This window comes from Mytilus californianus, unplaced genomic scaffold (genome assembly GCF_021869535.1).
Source record: "Mytilus californianus isolate M0D057914Y unplaced genomic scaffold, xbMytCali1.0.p SCAF_14, whole genome shotgun sequence".
Taxonomy (NCBI): Eukaryota; Metazoa; Mollusca; class Bivalvia; order Mytilida; family Mytilidae; genus Mytilus; species Mytilus californianus.
The window spans coordinates 17,460,452-17,474,707 of NW_026262626.1; the positions used below are offsets into that span (position 1 = coordinate 17,460,452).

Below are 14,256 nucleotides of genomic sequence, written 5' to 3' on the forward strand. Positions count from 1 at the left end.
GTTGACAAACAACAGGCATATACCATTAAAAGATCTCAAAGTTTGGCTGCACAATAAGCTAAAAATTCTTGTTATTTAACATATTTATATAAAATTCATTTTAAAACAAGCATTTTCCATTTTTAGACAGTAACTGTCATGTTGACACAATAATTTGAATTTGAATTGTATTATTTGCTGAAAGTACTTGTGGTTGAAAAAAAGTATACACAATTTTTAATTCCAGGTGTTTAGATTTCTAGAATGCACCACTCCAATATCATGACTACATGTTAGTAATGTTTAAGTGTTCTCTCCTGCATGTAATTGCTACATGTATTTGTACACAAGGCTTCCTTCATACATTTGCACTTATCCTTCTAAGATGTTGCTTCAATGATAAAATCCTGTATAATCAGCCATAAACTCTTGGAATACATTTGCTGTAATAAAAAAAAAAAAACAGCATATATTATTTTGTAAAATATACATCAAATTAAATATTGCTTTACCATTCAAGCAAAAATGATAACATCAATTTAATATCCAAACTTACAGGGTACATATATATATATACTTTTATAAATTGTGACTTGGATGGAGAGTTGTCTCATTGGCACTCATACCACATCTTCTTATATCTATGTATATAATCATACATGTATATTGTGTGTCGGATTAACTGGAGTGGAATATTAATAGTTGTTGTTTGTTGCTGCACTACTTTTTCATTACCTCTGCTATGGAGGTTGTGCATAGGCGGATCCTTTCGTGGGAAAAATTTGGTTGATTATATAGGGAATCACTGAAGCATGACTGGAGCGGCACCCCCTCTTAGGTCAGTCAGCGGCCCCCTTATGAAAAGTTCTGGATCCACCACTGTTGTGGAGGTTTATAATGGTTGAAATTTGCCATGAAACCTTGAATTTGTAAACATTACAGATGAAAATCAAAATGCTCTGATCATTCTGATGATATAAACCTATTTAATATTAATTTCATAAAATTCTGGCAAGAATTGTACACAAGAGCCCTAACAATGCAATTTTCCAAATAATTAATGTTTCCAAGGGGCATAACTCTTTTAAAAATGATTGATTGGCACTGATTTTAAAACTTGTCAGACATTGTTGATATAACCTATCAAAATAAGTTTCCTAAAAATTTGACAAGAATTGTACAAGACATGCAAGTGAGAGCGCTTATAAGGCCAAAGGGATAGACAGACTCCAGGTATTTGTATGTCTCCACTGTTTTATGGTGCTGGTCCTAAGGATATAAGAATAATTATAAGTTTACGATAAGTATCAAATAAACTTAACATTACCAATGATTCATGAAAATATACTGTCAAGCAATTATTAAGGTCAAGTTCAGATAAACCAAGCCAGACAGACATGTGCACCTTACAACATGTACAATTATTGCATATACCAAACTAGAGGCTCCAAGGAGCCAGTGTCTCTCACCTGATATTTTTATTTACAATTGATGCATGAAATAATGCAACCGTTATACTTTTGCTTTAGTTTCAGAGATATACATGTAAGTCATAAACTGCATTTTCCCTCTATGTTCTATTTTTAGCCATATCTGCCATGTTTTTAAAAACTAGATACCCTAATGATGATTGTGGCCAAGTTTGGTTTATTTGTCTTTGTTGTTTCAGAAGACTTTTGTAAATTAAAAAAATTTACGAAAAATTGTTAAATTTGACTTTAAAGGGTAATAACTCCTTATCAGGTCAATTGACCATTTTGGTCATGATGACTTATTTGTAGATCTTACTTTGCTGAACATTATTGCTATTTACAGTTTATCTCTATCTATAATAACATTCAAGATAATAACCAAAAATGTGGATTGTACAGATGATGCCCCCGCTTGCATATCATAAAAGATATAAAGGGACATAACTGAAGAACAGTAAAAGTGACTCTACCTAAATTTGTACTTGATCTGTATTTAGTGGTAATAAGCATTGTGTATAAGTTTCATAACATTTGGTTGAGGCAAACTTAAGTTAGAGAACGGAAACCAACTTTGGGATGTACTTACGGATGGACGTACATACAGACGGACAAGGATAAAACTTAATGCCCCCTTCGCTACAGCGGGGGCATAAAAACTGCAAAATTTCCTTAAAATTACTAATTCAAAGGCAGCAAACCTACAACAGACAGATATATCATAATCTGATGAACATATTTTACCCCATGTCAAATTGTCTCTAAATGCTTTACTTTCATAGATATAAGCCAAAAACTGCATTTTACCCCTATGTTCCATTTTAAGCCATGTCAGCCATTTTGGTGGGAGGCGGGGTCATCAGACACATTTTTTACACTAGATACCCTAATGATGATTGTGGCAAAGTTTCGTTAATTTTGGCCAAGTAGTTTCAGAGGGCCAGGTGAGCTAAAAAAGCTGATCTTTTAATTGATTATACATGTAGCATGTATAGTATACACCAAACAGACTAAATTATTCAATCTTAATATTGACCAATGAACCATTAAAATCTGATCATGAATGGTCAGATGAACTCTGTCCAGACAGACATGTACAACTTACAATCATTCCATACATCATATATACATGTACTTGACATATTGCCTTCAAGAAATAAAAGTTAACATTGACCAATGAACCATGGAAATGAGGTCATTGTTCATTCTCAACACCAAATACAGTTGATCTACTCAAGTTCTGCTTACTATATCTGAGAAAAGGATCTACATGTGTTAATCATGTAACTTTTACCTTGACAGCTCCATGAAGTAAGGTCAGGTGAACCCTGTCTCACAGACATGTACGAGTACATATAAACATTGCAAGGAACCAATATTCCAAATAGATATCCTAATTTACTCATAATGTAAAAAATGAAAGAACCTTAGTGAGCGCGCTCACATACCCCACGTCCCCACATTAGGGCTTCCAAAATTATTTTAAGCCAGCCAGACATTTTATATATTATCCCGATTTTAATCACTTAAGACTAAATAAACAAAAGGCAATTATGATAATCAGTTGCCGAGTTGGACATCCCAATGTCAATGATTGACATTAAAAAAAAACGATATTAAACTTTCTTTGATTCAAATTCGAAGTTCTGACGTAAACTGTTAAATTGGCAGTGCATCATTCGAAGTGTGCAACATCAGCGTACTTATATCTGCCTTAGTCTCTTTATTTGTGCAAAATAACGTTGTCAAAAACTTTACTTTCGTTTTTAAACCAGATGTTATCTTGACAATGGTAAAACATGGACCAGAGACGGATACGTAAATTCCGAGTACGTTTGCAAAGCATGAATGAGTGTAAGTAGCTCTTTCTACGTTATTTCTTCAAGAAAATATTCGAAATAAACGTGAGATAAAGGTATCAATGACAATTTAAGCATTTTTTGAAGAAATTAGGCTGCAAAATTAAATTTCACACCTGAGCACATGTGTACTAGTTCAAACATGTCTCACCATCAAACAACGTGGTTATGACGATTTTTCATTTTCACCTTTTTAATTTTTCCATCAAATCATATTTGTAAACGTATTTCTGATAATTTAAATCTTTTTGACTAAATTAATTAGATGCAAACCGCTGAAATGTAAGAAAATAACTTTGAATAGACCGATCAATGTCCGGTTAAAAATAGTTTACCTGTCACCTGAACAGGTAAATTTCAGCTGTTCAGTGTTCGACAACTAATTAGCCTTAATTAAAATGAGAAGGTATTAAAGTAGGGGTTGTTTTGATAGTACTTAATGATCATGTCACTTTTATGACCGGAAATAAATGTGTGGCTGTTTAAAGCAAAAGGTTGGGTCAAAAAGATCGTGAATTATGTTAAAATGACCGTCTTTTAAGAAAGCCTTGAAAACTAAAAAGTAGATGTCCATTTCATGCTTTGCCCAGCCGGACAAATTATACAAATGTCCGGAATATATGACCGTTTTGGAAGCCTTGCCCCACATTGTCATTGGAGAAATAAAATAAGTGTAAGAAAAAAAAATTGTATCAAAAAAAAAAATTGAATCATAATTTCCTATCAATATGCACATCTACATAGTATGTCCTTATTATCTACACAGTTTCATGAAATTCTGTTGTGTGGTTTGAGAGGAGTTGCGATGACAAAAGGTTGCGGTAGTATATTGGGCAAATAAGTTCAAAGGGGCGTAACTCCTGGAAAAAAAATTGAATCGTAATTTCCTGTCGATATGCACATCTACGTAGTACAGTACACACAGAGAGGATGTAATTTCATACTCCCAACACTGATTCTGGTGTAACACAGTGTCATACTGTGAAACACAGATTTCTCTCCCAAAAAACACCAAGTAACATGAGTAATTACTCCCATATGGGAGGGTTTTATGACCTGTTGATTGCAGGTAAGAGTAATAAAAATCAACAAAGCACGACTGCATGGTCTGACAGTGACATAATTACAGGTCAACTATTCTCTCACTTCTTCCTATTTCAATCATTTCCTATTTAGTTTTATTTCTGAAAGCACTAAAAAAGGTTAACGAAATTATTTTTAAAATTTTTATACAAATATGTATTTTTAGATTGGAAACCTATTTACATTCTTTCATAATCTCATAATCAAGAATGGCAACTTGATATTTACAATAAGTTGTATTTATAGTCAGTTTAAACATATAGATATTAGTATATACATGGTTTAAAAAATAATAGTAATGATACAAAAAACTAGAGGCTCTAAAGAGCCTGTGTCGCTCACCTTGGTCTATGTGAATATTAAACAAAGGACGCAGATGGATTCATGACAAAATTGTGTTTTGGTGATGGTGATGTGTTTGTACATCTTAATTTACTGAACATTTTTCCTGCTTACAATTATCTCTATCTATAATTAACTTGGCCCAGTAGTTTCAGAGGAGAAGATTTTTGTAAAAGATTACTAAGATTTACGAAAAAATGGTTAAAAATTGACTATAAAGGGCAATAACTCCTAAAGGGGTCAACTGACAATTTCTGTCATGTTGACTTATTTGTAGATCTTACTTTAAAATTGAGAATGGAAATGGGGAATGTGTCAAAGAGACAACAACCCGACCACAGAACAGACAACAGCAGAAGGCCACCAACAGGTCTTCAATGCAGCGAGAAATTCCCGCACCCGGAGGCGTCCTTCAGCTGGCCCCTAAACAAATATATATACTAGTTCAGTGATAATGAACGCCATACTAAACTCCAAATTGTACACAAGAAACTAAAATTAAAAATAATACAAGACTAACAAAGGCTAGAGGCTCCTGACTTGGGACAGGCGCAAAAATGCGGCGGGGTTAAACATGTTACTTTGCCGACATTTATTGTTTTTTACAGTTTATCTCTATCTATAATAATATTCAAGATAATAACCAAAAACAGCAAAATTACCTTAAAATTACCAATTCAGGGGCAGCAACCCAACAACGGGTTGTTCGATTCATCTGAAAATTTCAGGGCAGATAGATCTTGACCCGATAAACAATTTTACTTCATTCAGATTTGCTCTAAATGCTTTGGTTTTTGAGTTATAAGCCAAAAACTGCATTTTACCCCTATGTTTTATTTTTAGCTGTGGCGGTCATCTTGGTTGGTTGGCCGGGTCACGCCACACATTTTTTAAACTAGATACCCCAATGATGATTGTGGCCAAGTTTGGTTTAATTTGGCTCAGTTGTTTCAGAGGAGAAGATTTTTGTAAAAGATTACTAAGATTTACGAAAAATGGTTAAAAATTGACTATAAAGGGCAATTACTCCTAAAGGGGTCAACTGACCATTTCGGTTATATTGACTTATTTGTAGATCTTACTTTGCTGAACATTATTGCTGTTTACAGTTTATCTCTATCTATAATAATATTCAAGATAATAACCAAAAACAGTAAAATTTCCTTAAAATTACCAATTCAGGGGCAGCAACCCAATAACGGGTTGTCCGATTCATCTGAAAATTTCAGGGCAGATAGATCTTGACCTGATGAACAATTTTACCCCCATGTCAGATTTGCTCTTAATGCTTTGGTTTTTGAGTTATAAGCTAAAAACTGCATTTTACCCCTATGTTCTATTTTTAGCCGTGGCGGCCATCTTAGTTGGTTGGCCGGGTCACGCCACACATTTTTTAAACTAGATACCCCAATGATGATCGTGGCCAAGTTTGGTTAAATTTGGCCCAGTAGTTTCAGAGGAGAAGATTTTTGTAAAAGTTTACGGACGACGGACGCAGGACGACGGACGCAAAGTGATGAGAAAAGCTCACTTGACCTTTCAGGTCAGGTGAGCTAAAAATTAATGAATAAAATAAAATAATGTAGATAAATTACATATATATATTATATTTATATAATCTTCCTTTATTTCGTATCATTTAAATTTAGAAAAAAACGATTGAATAAATTCAATTAAAATATATGTCTTTATTTTCTATTAATAATACTCCACTTACAGGTGATGTTTTGTTTGTTTTTGTATGTTTCTTAGGTATGAAAAACCAACACTGTCAGAACAAATGCTGAATATAATTTTAATAAATAAAGTTGTACAGGATTCTTTAATAAAATCAGATTATAATATGTCTCTGATTAAATTTAACAAATCTCACACTTTTCATCATTTTTGTGACTGTCATTTAATGACAGGAATTAAACACAAGAAATGTTTATTGTAGTCATCAACTACTGGCACACTTCAAAGGTAATCATAGCAATAAAAATCATGTTGTTGGGAGAAACCACACCAAGGTAATAAACAATTTAGGAGTTTTAGGGAGGAATTACTCCAAGTTTCTCCCAATTTCCTCCCAAGATTTGGAGAGAGTTGCTGGAGTTTCTTGGTGTGACACCAAGTTTTTACACAGTGTAGGGAGTATGAGATTACATACTCTCTGTGTGTACTGTATGTCCTTATTATCTGAAAAGGTTTCATGAAATTCTGTTGCGTGGTTTGAGAGGAGTTGCGATGACAAAAGGTTGCAGAAGTATATTGGGCAAATAAGTTCAAAGGGGCGTAACTCCTGGAAAAAAAATTGAATCGTAATTTCCTGTCGATATGCACATCTACATAGTATTTCCTTATTATCTTAAAAGGTTTCATGAAATTCTGTTGTGTGGTTTGAGAGGAGTTGCGATGACAAAAGGTTGCAGTAGTATATTGGGCAAATAAGTTCAAAGGGGCGTAACTCCTGGAAAAAAAATTGAATCGTAATTTCCTGTCGATATGCACATCTACGTAGTATGTCCTTATTATCTGAAAAGGTTTCATGAAATTCTGTTGTGTGATTTGAGAGGAGTTGCGATGACAAAATGTTGCAGTAGTACATTAAAGTAAATAAGTTCAAAGGGGCGTAACTCCTAGAAAAAGAATTGAATCGTAATTTCCTGTTGATATGCACAACTACATAGTATGTCCTTATTATCTAAAAAGGTTTCGTGAAATTCTGTTGTGTGGTTTGAGAGGAGTTGCGATGACAAGAAACAGGACTGACGGACGGACAGACGGACGGGTCAAAAACATTATACCCTCCGCAACTCGTTGCGTGGGGTATAAATAGAAATTCACAAAGCAAAATAAATTGCTTCGCTGAGCACAGCTGGATACGACCGCAGATGTCCAACCCTGAAAAGTTGGGGCAAAAATGGACACAATATTCACGCTTGATACAGGTTTGAATTTGGATTGTAATTAAATATTTGACACAGAATAACTGTAGTCAAAGAACTTAAAAATTGGTTATATGATTTGAATATATATTCAATTTTTTGCTTTTGTGCAATACACTATGCTGTTGCAAATAGTCCCCCCCCACAATATTTTTTTCACCTCCCCCTTTCCCTTATTCCAAAAAAAAATCTTTCACTCAAGGTATAGTCATTATCTCAAATCAAATTTCTAATAAAGTTTGCAACGATAATTACCCATTTAAATACATCATGAAAGTCTTAAAATATAAAATGACATACATAGTCATGGCTAAAATTAATATTAATTAAAAGTAACTTCTAACAAAAAAATTGACAGCTAATCACCTCAAGACAATCATAGTTTCTTAATAAATAATTTACAAGCAGTGTAAGGGAGGTAATCAAACATTGTTGTTTTTAAATGGGGATTGAATTAGCTCCCTTTGACTGCTTTAAAATTGTCTTAATTGTCCTTTAACCAGAAAAAACCTTGTTTTTCCCCCTTTTTTTGCCCCTAATTCCTAAATGGTTTGAGCCATAACCCCCCAAACTCAATCCTAACCATCCCTTTGTCGTATAGAAACTTATGGTATAATTTCAGAGAGTTTCATACACTTAAACACAAGTTATTGACTGGAAACTACAAAAATGCTTATTTGGGCCCCTAATTTCTAAACAGTTTGGACCATAACCCCCAAAATCAATCCCAACCTTCTTTTAGTGGTTATAAACCTTGTGTTGAAATTTTATTGATTTCTATTTACTTATACTAAAGTTATTATCCGGAAACCATCTGTCTTCGGACGACGCCGACGACGACAACATGATACCAATATACGACCAAAAAATTTTTAATTTTTGCGGTCGTATAAAGACCTAAACTTTTTTACAAGCAGTCCCTGAACCATTAAAATGTGATCTAACATGGCCAACCAACATATGATGGACAGAAACATTGAAACAAAAGGCATCTGTATACAATTTATGAAACATCCAAGTCTACTACCCTATGAAATATACATTGTAAAGCTTAATAATACAAATAGTAAAACCCAGCAGCCACTACCATATGCATGGACTTCCCTTTTTGAAATTGCCTTGGAATTCAGTATTTTTGTTATTGTTATACCATTTGGACTATTAATACTGTAACAAATATACATACCAGTTACATGTACATGTACTGTAGCTATAGGATCTCCTCTACGTCTTATCCCATCATTAATCATGTTAATTTCATTGAAACATATGATGTGTATTACTTCCATTCCACTGACATCTGAGGAGCTAATTCTGAAAATTTAAATTCCTGTGATTATCATGTAAAACACCTGAACCTGGTGCACTGCTTTCCGATGAAAATAAATTGGCAATACAGTTCTCTCTTGGTCATGTTGGTGAATATTTCAAAAAAAATATTTAACAAGAGAGAAAATAAGTGTCAGATTTTTAAAAATTTATATCACCAATACTGGTAATTAGAAGGCTCGACAAAAATGTAGGTCAAAAAGATATCATGCTGCATCATAATTTATACAATGCAAGTCATAATCATGTACATGATATTTGAACTTTATAATAGTAAAGGATAGATAGTCTTGACCAGAAATAAAGCCACACAACACTGTGTGACAACAGTGAAATATAAGTCCGCCATAGATGCACATACCATTATTGTAGGTCTTTTGTATATACCAGTGTTCTCCCCAGGATTTTTGGATAGCACCAGGGTAACGCGTGTCAAAATGATTTGTACAATATGTCGTGTCGTGTCGCGTTGCATCGCCTTTTTTTTCTTGTTAGTTTTTGTGTCATTACCTTTTTGTCTTTGTTTTGTTTACTGTGTTATGTAGACTTTGGGTCAAAAAAATTACTGGTAAAAAAAGAAGTAAATCAATAAACAGTTTGTATACTTTAATTTCTTTTAAGAATAAATAAAAGAAAGCACTATTAGTCTTTAAACTTAAGTCACTTTTTATATTTTGATCAAGCCAATTTGTCCTGATACTTGTAGTTACACAACACATTCCCCATTTTTGTTAGATTACACCATAACAATTAAATTTAAACAAGATTAAATTTTAATGCAGAACCTCTAGTAAATTAAAAACTATTTTCCATAGCTTAAGACATGATTCTTTTAAACAACAATACAATTATTATTAGAATCATTATTCACGGCTGGTAATCTACACACGCAGAACAATTGGTTCTGCAATGAAAACCGTGAGAGGATTTTCCGGTTATGCTTGAGTGGAGTAATTGTCACCGCTTCGAAAGGTATGTACATTTCTAAATCGCAATTTTTTAATTCAACTGATCAAAATATTGAAAATCGGAGAATGCTATGCTGTGGTGAATACTTTAACGAAGAGACACATATATCATTTACTGTTGTGCATGGAGTAAAACTCCTACAAAATCAATCGTCCCACGAGTAATTGCCGAAAAAAGTGACATTTAAATTTTGAGATGGTTCTATTAACAGACCTACAAGTTCAAATTTAGTTTTTTTTTTCTGTCAACGGGATTGAATATCGTTTTGGGTGGCGTGTACGCTGTCCGAAGTTGATAGACGTCTTAATAAATCTAAAAAATGCCAATTTTCATTATTTCATGCGTGAGGGGATCGGTTCTGATTGAGGACATGTATTAAGACTCAAATCTATGTTTTAGTTGTGAACGATGCAGAGCAATTCTATTTCCACAACAGATAAATTTTGGAGGTGATCTTGTGCCGCATCTTTCTTTGTGTTCCACCAATATATGCTGATAGGAAAACTCCCCTCCACAAATGTCACATTTTAATTTTTCCGCGTGCTTCTGTCTAATATGCGCCCGGAGACGGCACAAAGTTGAAAATTCCTCCTGAAAATCATTTGTGTTACACTGCATGAAAAGGCTTGGCTCCCACGTGGACCACAGATTCATGCCTTCTTTTACTATCTTTAGATGATGTCTTGTCACAGTAGCTGCACTTTGTGTCTAGTGTGTTTTCATGTACCAGATTTACTTGGAAGTTCAGCTTTGGACGTTGAGTATATGACTTATCACACTGCAGACAATGGTGGCGTGTTCTATCCATCAATAACATAGATTAAAGTCTTTATACATGCACACGAGAAAAAAAAACATAGTCAATGTCAATCATAAATCTAAACCACTTATATTTAACGTTGTAGCCATTTCCATTTCCATTGTCAACTTATATTTAGTATGAACTTCAATAAAACTATGCAAGTTACTTGCCCTTCTTTGAAGTGATTGTTGCATTTTTCGATATAAAGATATGATTGCACTTCCCCTCACGCATTCACGATGTCCTCAATCAGAACCGATCCCCTCACGCATGAAATAATGAAAATTAGCAGTTTTTATATTTATTAAGACGTCTATCAACTTCGGACAGCGTACACGCCACCCAAAACGACATTCAATCCCGTTGACAGAAAAAAAATCTAAATTTGAACTTGTAGGTCTGTTAATAGAACCATCTCAAAATTTAAATGTCACTTTTTTCGGCAATTACTCGTGGGACGATTGATTTTGTAGGAGTTTTACTCCATGCACAACCGTAAATGATACATGTGTCTCTTCGTTAAAGTATTCACCACAGCATAGCATTCTCCGATTTTCAATATTTTGATCAGTTAAATTAGAAAATTGCGATTTAGAAATGTACTTACCTTTCGAAGCGGTGACAATTACTCCACTCAAGCATAACCGGAAAATCCTCTCACGGTTTTCATTGCAGAACCGATTGTTCTGCGTGTGTAGATTACCAGCCGTGTTATTGTGTTACTTGGTAGACAGACAATAGAAGTATATTTATATCATCTATCTGTACACCCATATATCATATCAAGCTGAGTTCCAATCAATGTCTTAAGACTGGGACTTCTTTAAAACAAGTTATTATTGGAAAATACTACCTATTTATTATAATAAGATAAGATAAGATAAGATATTTTATTTCCAATTATGGGCCCCAAAGGGCATAAACATTACAACATCAATAATTTTTCATAATACAATACAAACAATGAGATAAAAAAAAAAAAAAAAAGTTAAACGAGAACTATTTAAGTTCTTAAAGAATACGTAGATAAAGAATCTATAGTATGTTGTTTTTTTTAATACTAATGCATTTTATTGCAAGTGTGGTATGTCTGTGCATTAATAAAAGTATGATTATCAAAAATAATTTGCAATATATTTTTGTTGGTATGTTGAAAGAAAGTTTTTATCCTTAAGCTAACATTCTTATATAATTTTGCATTCAATTTGTACTTCATTTCTATTTTCAGTGATAGATAATATTTTAGGAGCACTTATTTGTAATAAGCTAAATCAGGGGAAGTAACTCCAACACGTTTAAAATACGCAAATTATTTATAACCAAAGGCTGGAGTAATAGAGTTAATTAACAAATGTCTGCTTGTCCCTCACAAGTCTGATCATTAATTATGATCTCTTAATTAATTAAAACACAAAAGAATCATGTACATCGATTAAATCCAATCATCAAGGTTAACCTCAAAAGGTAAATCGATCACGTGGTGTAAACAACCTAGTTGTAAGAACTGGATTGAACTGGTTTGAACTGGTCAGTTTTCATCTGAAATTTTATACCCCACAGAAAAGGTTTAACAAGTCGTTTAAAACTTTACCGATTTACGATTTTTTTACCGAAAATTTTAGCACCACGGAGAAAAATTATACATCGCGGCAAGAACGATACCACCACGGTAGAAAATTATACATCGCGGGCCCGCGGTCCTTTAAGGGCCTGGGGAGAACACTGTATACAATATATACGTTTAAGGTTACTTAGAATTGGCTGTCGACATACATGTACACATACCAGTACTGTCAGGCATGTTCAGAGTCATTGGACGCTAGGTTACTCCAGTCCATTATCAGTCACTATCAATAGTCAACTCCTCTGTCCATTTGTTGTAATACAATGTACTGCTGAAAGGAGAAAACAGTGCTTTATTAACAGCATGTGGATGCAAGACTATAAAAAGTATTCAAAGAGTTTTGCAAACAATTAGCTTATATATTTATTGTTTACTAATATTAAACACGTATTAAAAAGCAATGGATTGAAGTTGCTATTAACATCATTAAGAACAATAAAGAAAAATTAAAGTTAAATTTTTTGCCCTTTGGACCTTTAATTTATGTTCAAAATAGTGCAAGTCTGAGGTCCGGGACCTGTCATTTCTAGGACATGTAGAAGGGGACTTATTTTTAAATTACAAGTCATAGACCTACCATTCTTCATACAGATCAGATGCTTTAAACATGACCCCTGCCTTTATGAAGACAAATTTGAAAACCAGACCCAAAATTAAAAATCCAAATACACGGTTAGATTCTGCATATAAAAAAAAATCAATAATTCAATTTTTGATGGAATCCAATAAAGTTTAAGTTTGGACAATTTAGATCACAATGTGGACCAATTAACAGTCAGGGCCCGGTTGTTCTGAAATAACTGATTTATGAATCACTCATTTAAGTACAAAACTGTTGCAAATAAGAAATTTTGTCAATTTGTAGTTTTACCAACATTTTAAACATACAGTTTTCAAATGGTTTTAGTTTATATCTAATTATTAGTAAAATTGAAATAAATGAACTTTCCTTTCTTAACAGATAATAAAATTTTACTGTTAACCATCAAAATTTAACTGTTCAGGGGTGTTGAAATTAGGGGGGGGAGGGGTTAATTAAAATAATAATGCTTAAAGAAGTGATTTTTTAAAATAAATAGAGGTACATGTATGATACTTAAACAAGTGATTTTCATGTCAATATCCCATATTCAGTACAAGGTTATCACTTGACATGACTGGACAGTCTATAAACACAGATGTTGGTTCTGGTAATTTTAGCAATATAATAAGCCCATGTATTATACATTTAAAGCTACAATAAAATGAAATCACTTAGTCTAGTGATTTATTTGTACATGTACAACTTAAATTGGTGATTGTTGAAGAATGAAAACTCTTACTTCCAACATTTGTGGACACAATGTCACTTGAATCAGTGATTTAGAAAATCACTCATTAAAGTAAGTCCCTTGACTGATTAAAAACAGATCCAAATATTCAAACTCTAAAATACAAGAAAAAATTCAAGACTGCATTCAACTTCATTGAAATTGGTCAAGAAATAGGTAACTTGTACAGTGTATCAGAAAAGTATTGTTTAGGCCCCTTAGGCCAGGGCTTTTTTATTTGTTGGTTTACGGATCCGCCGACCCTATTTTTCTGATTTGCAGAATAAAAAAAAATTGACATTTCATGCTTTTTATTTCCACTGACCCTTACAAAAACCTTAAAACCTTATCCCTGAAATATAAATACAAATTTTCTTTTTTTATGAAATGCATCAAACACTAACAGAATTGATAACACATTGTGTCGTATCTAAAAATAGACAAATCAATCATAATTGACCTTAAAATAATTTTGCGGTGGAGCGAAACCTGTGTTCAAAACCAATTACAATAAGTTTGTTTCCCTTTTTTTTCATAAATCTGTAAGATGTATCATCTCA

The 14,256-nt window shown here is 33.2% G+C and overlaps 2 long non-coding RNA genes across 2 annotated transcripts; one reads left to right on the plus strand and one right to left on the minus strand.

The window, feature by feature from the left end:
• Positions 1 to 203: 203 nt before the first annotated feature.
• LOC127724309 (uncharacterized) lies at positions 204 to 9,378 on the minus strand. Its single transcript, XR_007992442.1, has 3 exons — positions 9,353 to 9,378; positions 8,849 to 8,976; positions 204 to 422 (listed from the first exon to the last, which is right to left on the minus strand). It is a non-coding gene; the product is annotated as an uncharacterized LOC127724309 (long non-coding RNA).
• On the plus strand, positions 3,801 to 7,810 carry LOC127724310 (uncharacterized). The gene is made up of 2 exons (XR_007992443.1): positions 3,801 to 4,122; positions 6,972 to 7,810. It is a non-coding gene; the product is annotated as an uncharacterized LOC127724310 (long non-coding RNA).
• Positions 9,379 to 14,256: the final 4,878 nt, after the last annotated feature.